Here is a 17926-nt window from a genome sequence, read left to right on the forward strand (position 1 = left end):
TTTGTATCAGCGGGGCATATGGTCAGCGACCTTAAATTTTGGATCATTGACCATATTCCCCTACACCGTAGGGGTGGGGACAGGGTCTCCAGACTCAAACGGAGAGAACTTGAATGGATTTTCAAGTTAAATTGCCTTGCCCCACATGGTTTGAACATTGATTTTAAAGTCGGTGTAGTCACTTAAGTATGTCATATTTTGTAACGTATTTTTCCCTTATGTACCTTGCTTGATTTTTTATGCATCAGCTCTTTTTATGTGAATTGAACACATTCTTAATGATGTCTTATTAATATATACATATATATATATATATATATATATATATTTTTTTTTTTTTATTATTATTACAGATTCGATTTGTTGAATGGACTGCTTTTTCTGGTTTTCGGAATCCTGCGAATACATTTCTTCCTGTGGCGACCATATTTGTGAAACATGTGTGTCTAGATATAATAATTTTTTCCATACGTATGAGGCCAAGGGATATAATAATACATTGTAATTTTTGTGGGATTAGACACTTTTTGTGACATTATGTGGGACATATACTCAATGATACTGTTTTACACACACACCCTGTCAGAATGTTTACACATTAGCATGTGTGTGCTGTTTTTTACGATTTAATACTGATTAGTATATCATTGTCCCTAACTCCTAGTTGTCCTACAGAGTATTCTCTCCCCCCCCCCTTTTTTAAATGATACTGACAATTTTTCCCCATTTTTCTTCCTCTAATGTTTGTCATTGCCACTTTCCAAGATGGCTGCCGTGCAGTCACTAGATGCACTGCACATGTGCAGGAACTAATTAGCATAGTCTCGCGAGAGTATGCACATTTTGAATACAGGAAGTATAGAATGTTATTCAACCTATACACGTGGATATCTGGACTTCCGGGACACCATTATCCATTAGGAGTAGTGCCATCTGGCATCTTGATATAATATCCTGTAATCGTTTTTGATTATACACACACTTCGTGAGTTTGTTATTTATTATTATTATTTGTTTATTCGGACTGCTTATTGATGTACCAGTCCCTTAAAACTTATATAGCTCTATGCATAAGCACCTAGGTGGTCTGACTGTGATTTTAAATTACACTGCTTTATTATACACAGATCCTTTTAAACTGTTTTTGTATTAATCACATTTTTTATTACTGTTGACTCTGTGAGGCCTTAAATAGTCCTGTACTGCTGTGTTCACTATGCTTGAGAAAGGTCCTGCTGGACTGAAAAGCTGACATATGTTGGAAGTGCTGTCTCCTCGTCCTTCTGTGGGATTAGACCAGATGGGCTAACTTTTGCTGCCCATACGTATAAATGTGCACTGGTAGTCCTTCCTTGGTCCACTTTTGATAGGTACAAATCAAGGCATAATGGGAACACCTCACAAGACCTGTCGTTTTGGAGATGCCAATACAATTGTCTGGCTAATACATTTCATAAATTAATTCTTTGTGTTTCTACTTTTCTTGTTCTGTGCTCCTGCTTTTTGCTCTTGTAATCTCTGGTACCTCATTTCATCATCTCAACTTTTCTTGAGTACTTGTCTAATTGCATCTGTTCCATTTGTTTACACTGACATGTGGATGGTGTCCGTCATGCAACAGATCTGGTGCTTCCGGTATTTCCGTTGCTCTGCTCCTGTGACGGAGCAGAGCAACAGAAATACTGAACGCAGATCTGAATGAGGCCTAACTTAAGCAATGCTGTATACCCTAGATTTAACGTTCCTTAAATAAAATTAACAGCAGGAGAGCTTTCCAATTACTAATCCTAGCCAATGTTGTATGTTGTAATGGGAAAAATAGAATTTGAATCCAGTGCTTCAGAGTAAAGCGTCCAATCTTTATATCTTATCGAAGCATGTGTGTGTGCGTGTGCATGTGCATGTGTGTGTATGTATGTGTGTGTGTGTGTGCTGTAGAAAAACAAGTCTCATATAGTGCAGGTGCCCTATCGGATTCAATAAAGGGCGGGAAATAATGTTTGACATAATATAATCTGATTGGTCTGGCTTCAGCATGTGACACTTCCCAATACTGGGCATGCATCATTATGACTAGTAGAGCGCATCACACTATTTTTAAATAAAGATGGGATTATCTGATTGATACAGCCTCTGCTTAATTAGAGCGCACACCTGCATTTTCGATCAGGAGTTGTGGTGACATGTGTTAACATTTGGAACAATGAGAGTGCAATACATCATTGAACAATCCCCTCTTTATTCAAATGTGGTATGATGCACTCTACGCGTCTTAATGATGCATGCCCAGTAATCAGGGCTGGCATCCGCAACGGCAAACCTTGAAAGTGCCGGGGCCCATTGCCCTTGGAGGGGTCACTCCGCCACTGGGTGCTGGCTCCTCCAGGAGCAGAATTCCCGAGCTCCTGACGTCTCTGTCCATATATGGACAGGGATGTCATGGGTTCCTCCTGGACCAGAATCCCCGGCCAGAGCATTGCCGACGCTCTGGATGGGGATTCTGCTGCTGGAGAAGTCCCTGACGTGACTATGGACAGTTCAAAAGTAGAAGGTATGGGCAGCACAGCAGAACAAAATAAGCCTCCGGGGCCCAAATGGGGCCGACTTCCAGGGATCTGATTTGTAGATCCAACAATGTCTAAACGAGAAGTAGAAAAGAGAAGCATCAGTCCGAGCAGATGTTGTCAAAAAAGGTAGATTTATTCTCCCATAAGTGCAATAAACAGTTCAACATTTCAGCTGCTCAATGCTCATGGACCCACTGGGCCGTACCACCTTGGCGGTATGGCAGCTGGCCAACAGGGCGCAGGTTAAAGTCTATAGTTGGTATAGTGTACCTGTGGCAGCTCGGACAGTAGCAAGGCAGGCTGGGCTGGGACTAGGCAGCAGGTAGACGTTAGGCGTGGAGTAGCAGGACAGGCGTGGTATACACCACAGCACGGTAACAGCTCAGCACGGCACTAGATCAGGATACAGGTTACAGGATAAAGGAACAGGGAACACTGCAAGCAGGAAACACTAGGGGACTATTTGCAAGACAAACTTAGGATAGGGACCTTCTTATAGCCCAGGGTGCTCTGGGAGCAATCAGTTCAATCTCCCACATGCGTGCGCTTTGGCTTCTCGAGTCTGGACTGAGCTCGCGAGCGCACCCTGGTGGTGACTGTGGAACAGGACGGCCGTATGTGCAGATATCTCTGGAGAGAAGGGCGTCAACTGGATGGAAGGAGTTCGTGGTCAGCAACCACGGACGTTACAGCAGCCTTTGTCAAGCTTGACAAAGGCTGCATTGAGCAACTGTTTATTGCACTTATGGGAGAAAAAAAAAAAATCTAAATTTTTGACAACATCTGCTTGGAGTGCTGTCTCTCTTTTTTACTTCTTCTTTGCATATGAGGTGCCCTTGACGTCACTATCCCTATATGGGGCAAATCTCCAACCAGAGCGTTGCTGACGCTCTTTTGCCGGGGATTCCGTTCCTAGAGGGAGCCCATGTCTAGGATTGGAATCCCCCCAGAACGTTGCCGATGCTCTGGCCGGCGATTCAGCTCCTAGAAGGATCCCCTGACGTCCCTGTCCATATATGGACAGTGGCATCAGGGGCTCCTCCTGGACCGGCATCCCCGGGCAGAGCGTTGTCGACTCTCTGGTCGGGGATTCCGCTCCTGGAGAAGCCCCTGAGGTCACTATCCATATATGGACAGTGAGGTCAAGGGCTCCCCCAGGAGAGGAATAACCGGCCAGAGTGTCGACAATGCTCTGGCTGGGGATTCCACTCCTAGAGGTAGCCTCAATAGTGCTATTTTCAGGTAGGGGGTGTGGTGCTATCTACAGGCTAGGGTGTGTGTGGCGCTATCTACAGGGGGTGTATGTGGTACTATCTACAGAAGTGTGTGGCACTTTCAACAGGGGTGTGTGTGGCACTATCTACAAGGGGGGGGGTGTGTGTGGCACTATCTACAAGGGGTTGTATGGCACTATCTACTAGGAGGTGTGTTTGGCACCATCTACAGGAAGTGTCTGTGGCACTATCTCCAGGGGGCTGTGTGGCGCAATCTACAGAGGGCACTGTGGCATTATCTACAGGGGGTGTGTAGCACTAACTACAGAAGTCACATTAGCACTATTGATAGATTACACTGTGGCATTATCGACAGAGGACACTGTGGCATTATCTACTGAGGGCACTCTGGCATTATCTACAGAGGTATAACTTCTACATGGCAGCATAAACTGCAGTTTTACTGCTGCCGTGAGCTCCCCTGCAAAGGGGCCCACAAAGTCTGTGTTGTCCAAGGGTCCACATAAACCTGGAGCCACCCCTGTTAATAATGGGAGGTGTCACATGTTAAAGCCAGACCAATCATATTATTTAATGTCAAAGACTATTTCCCGCCCCTGTTTAAATCTGATAAGGCATCTGTATTATATGAGACTTGTTGTTCTACAGTACACACAAGCCATGAGTAAGGACAGAGGAACCGCAGGAAATGCGTAGGGTCTCCATACCCACGCCCCTGATGTCTCTGTATAATATTTTTAATTGATAAGAAATAAAGATTGGACATTTTACTCTGAAGCGCTGGGTTCAACTTCTATTTTCCCATGAATACACGTCAGCCAGGACATAAATCCAAGCGCTACACAGGAAACCCAAGGCAGTAGTGGTGAGCTGGAAAAAAAAGTTTTCTTATTTTAATGCTAATGTTGTAATGCATAATATCACAAGATACATATCAATTCAGCTATTGGAATTCTGCATGAACTATGGAAGTTCATGTTTATTGCTACACTCATTGTGCATGTTGTAAATATACAAAGCCACACAGGAGATATTGGCTGCATTCAAAGAGATTATTACCAAAGGCATTTCTGTGGTTAAAATAATAAAGCAAAGACATGTTTCTTGCATAACTGCTCTTAGCTCAGGGAAATATACATTTTCTAGATTGTTTAATTATAATTTTTTTTAACAACCTATCAGTGTGGACCAGAAGACTTCTGCACGAAAGGTAACTGTATTTTTCAACTATTTGTTGAGTTTGTCAACAGATATGACATTCTCCCCCTGACTAAAGAACAGAATGCTGTTTTCATGAACAAGCAAAAAAGTGTATTTTCACATTTTTAAAATAAATCTGTAATTATTCAAAAACTGTTTGAGATCTAGTAGACAATATGTGCCAGAGTTCTATTGCAAAATGCGAAGTGACCCCATTTTAGAAACTACACCCCTCAAGGCATTTATAATTTGCTTCGACATATGACAGGGCTCAGAAGTGAAGAGCACCATGCGCATTTGAGGCCCATTTTGGTGATTTTCAGAGCATGGAGCGGTGTGAGGGCTTATTTGTTGTGGGACAATCTGTAGTTTTCATTGCTACTATTTTGGGGTACATGTAATTTTTTAATTACTTTTTATTAAAAATTTTTGAAAGCAAGGTGACCAAAAACAAGCAATACTGTCAATGTTTTTCATTCTTTTTTTTTTACAGTGTTCACTGTGGGCTATAAATTACATTTCACTTTATTCTGTGGGTCGATACGATTACGGCGATACCATATGTATATATTTTTTTTTTTATGTTTTTGCTGCATTTGCACAATAAAATCACTTTTTTAAAAAAAAACTAAAAATATTATTTTATGTTTCACAATATTATGAGAACCATAACCTTTTTATTTTCCATCAAAAATGCTGTGTAAGGGCTTGTTTTTTGCAGGAAGCATTGTAGTTTTTATTCGTACTATGTTGGGGTACATGCGACTTTTTGATCCCTTTTTATTCTATATTTTATGAGGGGTGGTGACCTAAAAATAGCGATTCTGGCATGGTTTTTTATTTATTTTATTGCGGTGTTGACTCTGTGGGAAAAAGAAGATTACGGTTTTACAGTTTGGATTGTTACGGACGTGGTGATACCAAATATGTGTAGGTTTTTTTAACGGTTTCATTTTTTTCCTATAATAAAAGATTTATTATAGGAAAAAAGGCAGTTTTTGTTTTTTTTTAACTTATTTTTACACTTTCATTCAACATTTTTATTAACTTTTTGTTTCGTCCCACTAGGGGACTTGAAGGCCTGCACCTCTGATCTTTACTCTAATACATTGCACTACCCAAGTAGTGCAATGCACTAGAGCTTTCAGTTATTCACTGACAGCAAGCCTATTACGAGCCACCTCTGGGCGGGCCTAATTGGCTTCCATACTTGGCAGACCAGGAGGCCATTGTTTGGCCTCTGGTTGCCATAGCAATGATCGGCAACCCTGCGATCACATTGCAGCGATACCGATCGGCTTCAAACCACTAAGATGCCGCAATCGCTTTTGATCACAGCATCTAAGGGGTTAATGTCAGGTATCAGAGGCAGCTCCATTCACTGCCATTACAGCAGGGTGTCAGCTGTAACATACCGCAGATGATGTTGCAGGCTCAGCTTTTAAACATGCGCCATCTTGTTTCTGGGGACGGAAGCCTTTTAGGCCCCGCCTCCGAGTGGGACCTAACAGACTTTCATACTTGGCAGATAGGAAAGGAAATTTATGCTAGCTACGAGCAAGTGACCAAGTTGCGACAAGTGTTTTAAAAGAAAACCCACTATACTCACCACCTCTGGCACTTCTCTGGTCTCGGTCTCTGTACAACCAATTTTTCATTTTAGATGCAATGGAATAGCAAAAAAATTGGTTGCAGAGATTGACATATCCTGTAACTATATTTAGATGTCTCCTTAAGAGTGTAGTAATCCACATTTAACTGGATAATATTTTTTTTCCTCTCTCACTTATCTTCTGTTCTTGATTCTTCTTCTTTACCTTTCTTAGTTTTCTAGTTTTGAGTGCTGGGATTTTTTCATGTGCATTTCTAATTACATTCTAAGCAATTTTTGCCAGAAATAAAAAAAAATATAAACAGTGACAGCTATGTGCAGGTGAGTAGATATACTGCCAACATCATCTGTTTGTGTGTTCTTTATAATCCACTGTTCTTCTATGATTGGGAAATAAAGGAAAGTTTTAAAATCACAACATGAGATTTCAAAGCTCCAAGTTCACCCTCAATATTACAGAAGTATGTAAATTATTTTACTTAAAACATGGCATGCTTAAACTTTGCAATAAAATATATTCAATCAGTGTCTGGTACTGGTGGTGGAGAGGCGCTGCAGCAGTGTCAGACTGGGGTTCTTTGGACCCATCAGTGGAAATTATTTCGAGGGCCTACCTTCCATCTATACAGAAGAAGGGCACGTCCACTTTTATTCATATCATAAACTTTGTTGTTATCATTCCACACACAGGACATATCATCAATAGGATCTTTCGGTGCTTTCCTGGGTTGAAGTGGTGGGTTTCCTGCAACACATGCATAGACCAGGAATATATTAAACTAATGCACTGATTAAATATGGAAAACAATATTAAAACCTATTAATATAATATTATTGCGTATTTAATTTAATTTTTAGTTGTAATTAATAATCTAAAAAAAAAAAATCACTGGAGTGTCCTGATGCCTCTATCCACCTCTCCTAAATAACTTATCACTGACTCTCTTGTGGTTGAATCATTTTTCACTAAGACTTTACTTTTATTAAATATATATTAAAATAAGTTTTCTGAAACTAAGCACTCAATTTCACCTAAAAACCGGTTTGAGAACTGGGCTATTTGAACTTGTCTCAATTTTATTAGAAATCTGTATTAGTCCTAATGTAGGAAAACAGTATTTTTAGCCCCTCTCAGCAGAAACACCTCCACTCATATCTCTAGTATTCCTACACTGGTACTGACATCTAGATCAGGGGTCTCAAGTGGCCCCTGGGGCTGTCATCTGCGGCCCACGGGACACAGAGCCGCTAGTATCGGCTCTGCTCCGAGACTCTGGAATTCCCTGACATCTCTGTCCACATATGAACAGCGATGTCTGGGGCTTCCCCAGAGCGGAGTCCGGTGTAGAGCGCTAGTACAGGCTCTGCTCCCGGACTCTGTGGAATTCCCTGACATCGGTGTCGATGTTTGGACACACGATGTCTGGGGCTTCCACAGAGATGGAGTTCCGTGCAGAGCGCTAGTACAGGCTCTGCTCCGGGACTCTGTGGAATTCCCTGACATCGCTGTCCACATATGGACAGTGTGTCAGGGTCTTCCCCAGAGCGGAGTCCCGGGCAGAGCGCTAGTACAGGCTCTGCTCCGGGACCCTGACGAATCCGCTGACATCGGTGTCGATGTTTGGACACATGATGTCTGGGGCTTCCCCAGAGCGGAGTCCCGGGCAGAGTGCTAGTATCGGCTCTGCTCCGGGACTCTGTGGAATTCCCTGACATCGCTGTCCATATATGAACAGCACATATGAACAGCGATGTCTGGGGCTTCCCCAGAGCCGGAGTCCCGTGCAGAGCGCTAGTATCGACTCTGCTCCGGGACTCTGATTAATTCCCTGACATCCCTGTCCATGTTTGGACACATGATGTCTGGGGCTTCCCCAGAGCCAGAGTCCCCGGCAGAGCGCTAGTATAGGCTCTGCTCTGGGACTCTGGGGAAGCCTCTGACATCGCTGTCCATACATCGACAATGGTGTCAGGGGCTTTCCCAGAGCAGGAGTCCCAGTGATGTCAGGAGCACAGCTGGAGTCCCAGGAAGAGACTACTAGTGTTCTGCCCGGGACTCCAGCTCTGGGTTTACCCCTGACATCCATGTCCATATATAGACAGTGATGTCAGGAGCAGAGCTGGAATCCCAGGCAGATTGCTAGAAGCGGCTCTGCTCCGGGACTCCAGCAAGCCCCTGACATCACTGTGGCAGCATCTGCGGAGGGTACTGTGGCAGCATCTGCGGTGGGCACTGTGGCAGCATCTACGAGGGCACTGTGGCAGCATCTTCGAGGGCACTGTGGCAGCATCTACAGAGGGCACTGTGGCATCATCTACAGAGGGCACTGTGGCAGCATCTACAGAGGGCACTGTGGCAGCATCTACAGAGGGCACTGTGGCAGCATCTACAGAGGGCACTGTGGCAGCATCTACAGAGGGCACTGTGGCAGCATCTACAGAGGGCACTGTGGCAGCATGTACAGAGGACACTGTGGCATTATCTAGGGGTGTGTTGCATTATCTACAGAGGACTCTGTGGCAGCATCTACAGAGGACTTGGTGGCAGCATCTACGGAGGACTCTGTGGCAGCATCTACGGAGGGCACTGCGGCAGCATCCACGGAGGGCACTGCGGCAGCATCCACGGAGGGCACTGCGGCAGCATCCACGGAGGGCACTGCGGCAGCATCCACGGAGGGCACTGCGGCAGCATCCACGGAGGGCACTGCGGCAGCATCCACGGAGGGCACTGCGGCAGCATCCAGAGGGCACAGCGGCAGCATCCACAGGGGGCACAGTGGCAGCACCCACAGAGGGCACTGCGGCAGCATCCACCGAGGGCACTATGGCACTATCTAAAAAGGGGCTGCCCAATCTTGACATGTCTGTCTGTCAAACGATGCTAACTGAGCCGTCGGACTGCATTTAGCGTCACTTAAACTGGAAAACTGGATTGTTGAAATAAGCACGTGGAGAATTCTCTAAAATTTTAAACCGAGTGGTATTATTATAGTAATGTAGTGTTATAGTAGTTCAAATAACTAATTGATTAACAATAATTTTGTATTGTATCAACTTCTCATTTTTTCTAAATGTGGCCCACTTACCCGGCCGAGTTTGAGACCCCTGATCTAGATGAATGTATTATCGTCTCGACACACTTTACCAACTCTCATCGTGGTCACCGGAGTGAAACATCAAAACTCCAGCGCTCAGATCTGTGTTTGTGTGTCATCTAAATAATATTAGTCTCCTGTGGTGCCTGTGGGTTGTACTGCAGGTGAAATGCATCGAGACGATAATAATCCATCTGGATATCAGTACTAGTGTATGAATATGAGTGGAGGTGTTTCCGCTAAGAGGGGGTAGAAAAAGTAGTTTCCTAAATTAGCGTTAATACTGGTTCCCAATAAAATTTAGACCAATTCAAATAGCCCAGTTATCAAACTGTTTTTTAGGTGGAGTAGAATGCTTAGTTGCAGAATACTTATTTTTTATTTTAACGTATATTTAATAAAAGTAAAGTCTTAGTGAAAAAAAAATCTTCCACAAGAGAGTCAGTGATAAGTAATCAATAATCTGGAATTAATCTATAAATTCAATGTTGAAAACAACTTGAGGCTTTCCCACTATTGATTTATAGCCACATACTCTCAAGTGTGCTATTTAAATCTACCGCATGGCCTGAATTTTCTTAAATAACCAAATTAATAGTTGTTGAATTGAGAAAAAAAACCATATTATTGTCTCAATTTGTAGGTGACCAAACCTCTGCTCGTGCAAAATAAAGCCTTATGCATAAGATAAAGTTGACCGAAAACTAACTGAGTACATACTGTTTCATATTACAAGCTGTGTGCACTTTCTCTTCCACCATATGGTGCCTCCATGATGCACTGTATTCTCTCCTAGTAGCAAACAAGAAAAGTTGGGAGGTATAAAACAAGTTGAGAGGTATAAAAAACACCCTTATAAGAAATAATTCAATTTACTTGAGTGGAAAAATACTTCCTGACCCCTATTGGAAATGTTAAAGATTCCTGGATTAGCAGTTTACATTATTTGATTAAGATTAATAATTTTGGGTGTGCTATTTCCGAATGAAAATACTGCACCTTCTCCTGTTCCTGGAGAGACAACTTTTAAGAGCCAATGCCTAATACAGACACTCCTTTTAAAGGGAATCTATATTATTATCTAGGATACTCTATAATGCTTCCATAGCACACGTTAATTTTATGTCTATGAAATTTTGCAGTCTTATTCCAAAAATAGATACTATCAATTCCAGCTTTTGTACCATTAATAGAAAAGTTGAAAATTCCACTACCAGAAGACAAGAAGGTCACTTGATTTCCTTTGGCATATGACGCAGGTGGCACTCATTTCATTTCACATGTTGTCTAGATGTCATTGGTTCCCATTTCTGTTGTGTAGATTCCATTCAAAACGCAAACTCATCTTCTCATGAATTAAATTGATTTTCCTTGCCAGTTTAATCCTATTGGGAAATATTATTTTTTTCATTTATAGCATTTCCAGATACACAAGTGTAAACATGTCTTAGCATCTTTGTTGAGAGCTTAACGGACCATTAAATCAATATAGTTTGTTTTATGGTTATAGCCATTGACTATGTTATCCTACTCCCAGTGAAATGTTACATAAATAGTCAATGCTAAACTCATTTTAGGCTATGCAATACCAATAATAAAAAGGGGGAAAAAAGTGAATGTGTGTGTCTTTTATGTGTCATGAAGATTTTAAACATTTGGAAGACATCATACAGAGTACAATATTCATCAGACCACCATGTAGAGAAATCTGATCTCAAATTTATAGTATTTTCAGTTTATGTGTGACTGGTTTGGACTAATTTAGGTATTGTAAAATATATGACTATGGTGTTTATGCTAAATATCAGTTTTAGATTTTAGATCAATTGCATCATTCTCTGTATCAGTAGTATATATGCAATTGATATGAATATATACATATTCCCTGTAGATAGGGCCCCAAGTGGCATTCCCTGTAGATAGGGCCCCATCTACAGGGAATGCCACATGGGGCCCTATCTACAGGGACCGCGACAGGGGCACAGAGGGCTCTATCTACAGGGATTGCCACAGGGGGCTCTATCTACAGCGAACCCCACAAGGGGCTCTATCTACAGGGAATGCCACAAGGGGCTCTATCTACAGGGAATGCCACAAGGGGACCTATCTACAGGGAACGCCACAAGGGGGCCCTATCTACAGGGAATGCCACAGCGGGCTATACCTACAGGGAACGCCACAGGGGGCACTATACAGGGATCGCTACAGGGGGCACTATACAGGGATCGCTACAGGGGGCACTATCCAGTGAACGCTACAGTGAATGCCACAGGGAGCACTATCTACAGGGAACGCTACAGGGGGCCCTGTCTGCAGGGAACGCTACAGGGGGCACTATCTACAGGGAAAGCTACTACCTACAGAGGGCTCTATGGGGAGAATTATCTATAGAGGGCTCTACTGGGAGCACTATCTACAGAGGGCTCTACTGGGAGCGCTATCTACAGAGGGCTCTATGAGGGGCACTATCTACAGGGGGCACTGTGTGTGGTGCATTACTTTACAGTGTTTGACACAATTTTATTAAGGGGCACAGTGTATGTTACTATTCTATTCAGGGGCACAGTGTGTAGTGCTATTATATTTAGGGACAAAGTGTATGATACTATTATATTTGGTGGCATAGAGTGTGGTACCATAAGAATATGCTCTTCGTTTATAGGTGGAGAAATGTTGAAAAAGTGAGCTTCCGAAGACATCTGAGCAGCAAATTTACCCATTTCCGCAGAAATGGGTTATGGCCAGGAGGCATCATAGATTTCTGGACCAGATGGAAAAGGAAAGAGAACGACTAGAATCTAAGTCGTCACCGGTGAGTGACTAAATGTAAATATTTATTCTCCCTGTGACTGCTCAGTATTGTAGTCACTGTATAATCTGCAGCAAGATGATGTGTGTATCGTTCTTTTTTGTGAAACAGCAACTACCAGCATATCCTTACCATCGTTCTGGCTATACTGGGAGCTGTGCAAACTTATATGGCAGGGGTTAAACTAAATTTGCAAATTATCTCTGTACTGATCTGTATTTGTACTGGTGCTGTATATATGTACTGAGCTTTGTTCTGGTGCTGTATATATATATATATATATATATATATATTGTGACATCATGGGGACCACTTAGCTCATGGGATCGCCATCTCCCGGGTGAGATGGTTGGCACACATAGAAAGTTCACTCCAAAAAGGTTTAAACCAGCAGCAGCTAGCTTTATTGTCTTCACAACAGCAGGTCAGTGGTACAGCAATAAACATCCAGAATAAACCCTGAGCCTTGTGCCCAGCACCTCAAAACCTTCAGTTTTACCTCACACGGTGGTGACTCTCACAGGCTAGCATGCCTGTCTTCCCCAGACTGAGAGCCCTGTGTGGACTGCACACACCTGATATAAAGAGCCGTCTCAGGTGCAGCCTAACTAGGCTCATCAGACAGCCCAAGCAACAGCAGAGCAAAGCCTCTCTGCTGTACATGCTCCCTGGTTGCTTAAAACCTGAGTTTCTGCACCGTCCAGTAGCTGCACTGCTACAATAAATATATATATATATATATATATATATATATATATATATATATATATATACACATACACACACGTACTGAGCTTGGTTCTGGAGTTATATTCATCATAACAAAGAGAAGCTCAAAACATATATACAACTCCAGAACTAAGCACTGCATATAAATACAACACCAGGACCCAGCTTAGTACATATATACAGCACCAGAACAAAGCTTTGTACATATATACAACACCAGAACAAAGCACAGAACATATATACAACTCCAGAACTAAGCTCCGCATATAAATAAAGCAGCAGAACCAAGCTCAGTACATATATAAAGCACCAGAACCAAGCTCAGTACATAAATACAGCCCCAGAACCAAGCTCAGTACATATATACAGCACCAGAACAAAGCTCTGTACATATATACAGCACCAGAACAAAGCTCAGTACATATATATCAGATAAACCAAGCTCAAAACATATATATGTTCGGTAAAGTCAAACCTCCCTGCTCTGTAGGCAGTTGGACTATACCAATGACAATTTGAGGGATTCCACCTGCACAAATAACGGATCTGAGATCCTTGTCTACTTTCGAGTAAAATGTAAGAGGCAAACAAACAGGGGAGTTATGAAAGAGGTATAGGAATCTAGGTAGAGATTTAATATCAAACAGATTGATGCGACCTGTTACCGAGAGGGGTGGGGGTCTGCATTTGTCAAAATCCACCTTAAGCCGCTGTAATAGCGGATATATGTTGTCTGGTATAAAAGTGCGTGTGTCAGGACTAAATACTATACCAAGGTATGTGATTTTATCTGCTCATTGTAGGGGGGATGTAAGAGTGGCTCCCGCATCCACCACCATTATCAATTACTAGGACCAATTAAATTGCAGACCAGAAAATAATGTCAATTTGTCAAATAATGTTAGCAAGGCTTGCAGTGATGGAGCCGGGTCATTAAATGGTTAGCACTATTGCCTTGCAGCGCTGGGGTCCTGGATTCAAATCCAGCCAAGGACAACATCTGCATGGAGTTTGTATGTTCTCCCTGTGTTTGCGTGGGTTTCCACCGGGTACTCCGGTTTCCTCCCACACCTCAAAAACATACCAATAGGGAATTTAGATTGTGAGCCCCAATGGGGACAGTAAAAGAGAGGACCTCTGTACAGCGCTGCGTAATATGTTGGCGCTATATAAGTAACTGAAATAAATAAATAATAATAATTAAAGGGGTTTTCCCATTAGGGACATTTATGACATATACGCAGGACCCACACCTATCTCTAGAACGGGATACCTAAATCCCGTTCTACCGATCTCTGTGTTTTGGATGAAGTGTGTGATTTCCAACCATGAAGAAGAAAACAGCGTAGCTCGCTTAGCTACGCTGTCTCCGTAAGTTCCATAGTAGTGAATGGCAGCTACGGAAGCAGCGTAGCAACACTTCAGCCAGCTATATCCGGGGGTTCTTTATGGCCAGAGCAAGGGGTTCAATCACTAATGCAAATAGAGAAGGTGACAGAGGGTACTCTTGTCTAGTCCCCCAGGCTAGGGCAATACAGGGGATATGACAGATTTAACAATCGCTATGGGCTGCGAATATAGAAGACTTATCCAGTGGATAAAACGTTCTCCAAACCCAAATCTTCGTAATACTGACCATAAATATAACCATTCTACCGAATCGAATGCCTTCTCCAGGTCGAAGGAGGCGACAATCCGGGAGCCCAGGGGGTTAGAGGTGATTAGTAATTAGTGAACAATCTCTGCAAATTGATGTCAGTGCCTTTGCCTGGCATAAACCCAGATTGGTCTGACTGAATAACATTAGATCTGTTTCTGCAAACGCATTGCTAGGATTTTTTAAAGAATTTTGACATCACAGTTGAGAAGGGAGATGGGTCTGTAGGATCCACAGTACCTTGGATCTTTACGGGGGTTAGGGATCAACACTATAGCAGCTTCTCTCATAGAGAGAGGGAGGGCTGTCTCCCCACACAAAGACTGAAAGAGGATAAGTAGTTGTGAAGCAATCAACTCCACATGTAATTTATACCATTCAATGGGGAGCCGACATAAGCCCAGGGTTTTCCTATTCAGGTAAGAGTTAATGGCTGTCGTTAACTCTTTTATAGTTCAGCTTCCAATCAATGACTATTCTGGGGACCACAACCTAGGAATCTGAGCATCCTTAAGGGGATATAGGTTAAAGAACAGAGAGATTTTTTTGGACTCCACACCCTAGTCTAGCCAGCACCAAACCGATTGTGCTTAGAGGGTCCACATTTCTTGTGAGAGACACCAACATCAGTGCCTGACTTCACAAATAAACCTAAAGCAAAAAGATAACCCCAGCAGGCAACAGGTAATAAAATATTTTTAGAATATCAAACAAATTGGCACTAGAGCAAACAAATACCCTGTCCCTTTACTTATTATGAAAGCTTAAAGGGGTTATCCGGGGACCAACAATTGCATTGCAATAATATATTTATGTGAAACAAAGTAACTTACTAATATACTTTAATGTAAAATTCTGTACTAAATGGTGCAGTTCAAACCTCGTGAATTGTTCCCGGAAGTATTGGAGCTTTTCTAATAATGATGACGCTCCGACACGGCCCTACATGACTGAGGGTTTGCTTCATGTACTGTTTGTGAACATGACCGCAAGGGTCTGTCACATTGCCTATTGCTTGAGTCCAGAGCAGAGCATCAGCTAGCGCTTTGCTCGGGACCCCAGCCTTGCTCCCGACGCCCATATTTGATCAATTCAGGGGTTTCCTATCACTGGAGTTCCCGAGCCTGTGGACTCCAGCACTTCTGCCCACGTCACTGTCACTGTCCATATATGGACAATGACGTCGGCAGCAGTACTGGAGTCACCGAGCAAAGCATCAGCTGATGCTCTGCTTGGGAACTCCAGCGGAATGAAACACCTAAAGTCACTGACCATATATGGATAGTGACATCGGGAGCAGGGCTGGAGTCCAGTACTGTTGCCGACTCAAGCAATAGGCAATGTGACAGCCCCCTGCGGTCATGTTCACAAACAGCACATGAAGCAAGCCCACGGTGTCGTAGCGTCATCAGTATTAGAAAAGCTCCAGGACTTCTGGGAATAAATTACAAGGTTAGAACTGCACCATTTAGTACAGATTTTTTAATTAAATTTTATTAGTAAGTTACTTCGTTTCACATAAATATATTATTGCAATACAATTTTTGGTCACTAGATAACCCCTTTAATTGCAGGGTAAAAATCTGACAGGGGTTCTGTGTGAGGATATTTAGAGTAATAAACACATCAGTGTCTGCACTACAACAGTAGAAGATATAAGGCCAGCATATGCCGCTATAGTAGCCACTGTCAGAAGGGAGTGTCTGCAGTCTGCAACAATCGCATGACCTCACAAAAGCTTTTTTGACTGCATAGGCACAAACTCCAATAGACAATCCAAGATCTTGTACAGTGAAACCTCTCTGAGACAACCACCCAAATTTGCAGTGAAAAGTGGTCTCTAAGTAGAGGGTCAATATACATCTACACTGCCGTTCAAAAGTTTGGGGTCACTTAGAAATTTCCTTCTTTTTGCAAGAAAAGCACAGTTTTTTTCAATGAAGATAACATTAAATTAATCAGAAATACACTGTATACATTGTTAATGTGCTAAATGACTATTCTAGCTACAAACGTCTGGTTTTTAATGCAATATCTACATAGGTATATAGAGGCCCATTTCCAGCAACCATCACTCCAGTGTTCTAATGGTACATTGTATTTGCTAACTGTGTTAGGGTATGTGCACACACACTAATTACGTCCGTAATTGACGGACGTATTTCGGCCGCAAGTAGTGGACCGAACTCAGTGCAGGGAGCCGGGCTCCTAGCATCATACATATGTACGATGCTAGGAGTCCCTGCCTCTCCGTGGAACTACTGTCCCGTACTGAAAACATGATTACAGTACGGGACAGTTGTCCTGCAGAGAGGCAGGGACTCCTAGCATCGTATATAACTATGATGCTAGGAGCCCGGCTCCCTGCACTGTGTTCGGTCCGGTACTTGCGGCCGAAATACGTCCGTAAATTACGGACGTAATTAGTGTGTGTGCACATACCCTTAGAAGGCTAATGAATGATTAGAAAACACTTGAAAACCCTTGTGCAATTATGTTAGCACCGCTGTAAACAGTTTTGCTGTTTAGAGGAGCTATAAAACTGACCTTCCTTTGAGCTAGTTGAGAATCTGGAGCATTACATTTGTGGGTTCGATTAAACTCTCAAAATGGCTAGAAAAAGAGAGCTTTCATGTGAAACTCGACAGTCTATTCTTGTTCTTAGAAATGAAGGCTATTCCATGCGAGAAATTACCAAGAAACTGAACATTTCCTACAACGGTGTGTACTACTCCCTTCAGAGGACAGCACAAACAGGCTCTAACCAGAGTAGAAAGAGAAGTGGGAGCCCCCGCTGCACAACTGAGTAACAAGACATGTACATTAGAGTCTCTAGTTTGAGAAATAGACGCCTCACAGGTCCTCAACTGGCAGCTTCATTAAATAGTACCCGCAAAACGCCTGTGTCAACGTCTACAGTGAAGAGACGACTCCGGGATGCTGGCCTTCAGGGCAGAGTGGCAAAGAAAAAGCCATATCTGAGACTGGTTAATAAAAGGAAAAGATTAATATGGGCAAA

General features: G+C 42.8%; 1 long non-coding RNA gene across 1 annotated transcript in view; it reads left to right on the top strand.

The window, feature by feature from the left end:
- Nucleotides 1–794: 794 nt before the first annotated feature.
- The window catches only part of LOC142741316 (uncharacterized), a 28312-nt gene continuing 11180 nt past the window's right edge, over nucleotides 795–17926 (top strand). The window contains exons 1-2 of the long non-coding RNA XR_012881093.1: nucleotides 795–985; nucleotides 12375–12524. This is a non-coding gene — a long non-coding RNA (uncharacterized LOC142741316). The remainder of the gene's footprint in view (nucleotides 986–12374; nucleotides 12525–17926) is intronic.

The sequence above is a fragment of the Rhinoderma darwinii genome, chromosome 2 (genome assembly GCF_050947455.1).
Source record: "Rhinoderma darwinii isolate aRhiDar2 chromosome 2, aRhiDar2.hap1, whole genome shotgun sequence".
Classification (NCBI taxonomy): domain Eukaryota; kingdom Metazoa; phylum Chordata; class Amphibia; order Anura; family Rhinodermatidae; genus Rhinoderma; species Rhinoderma darwinii.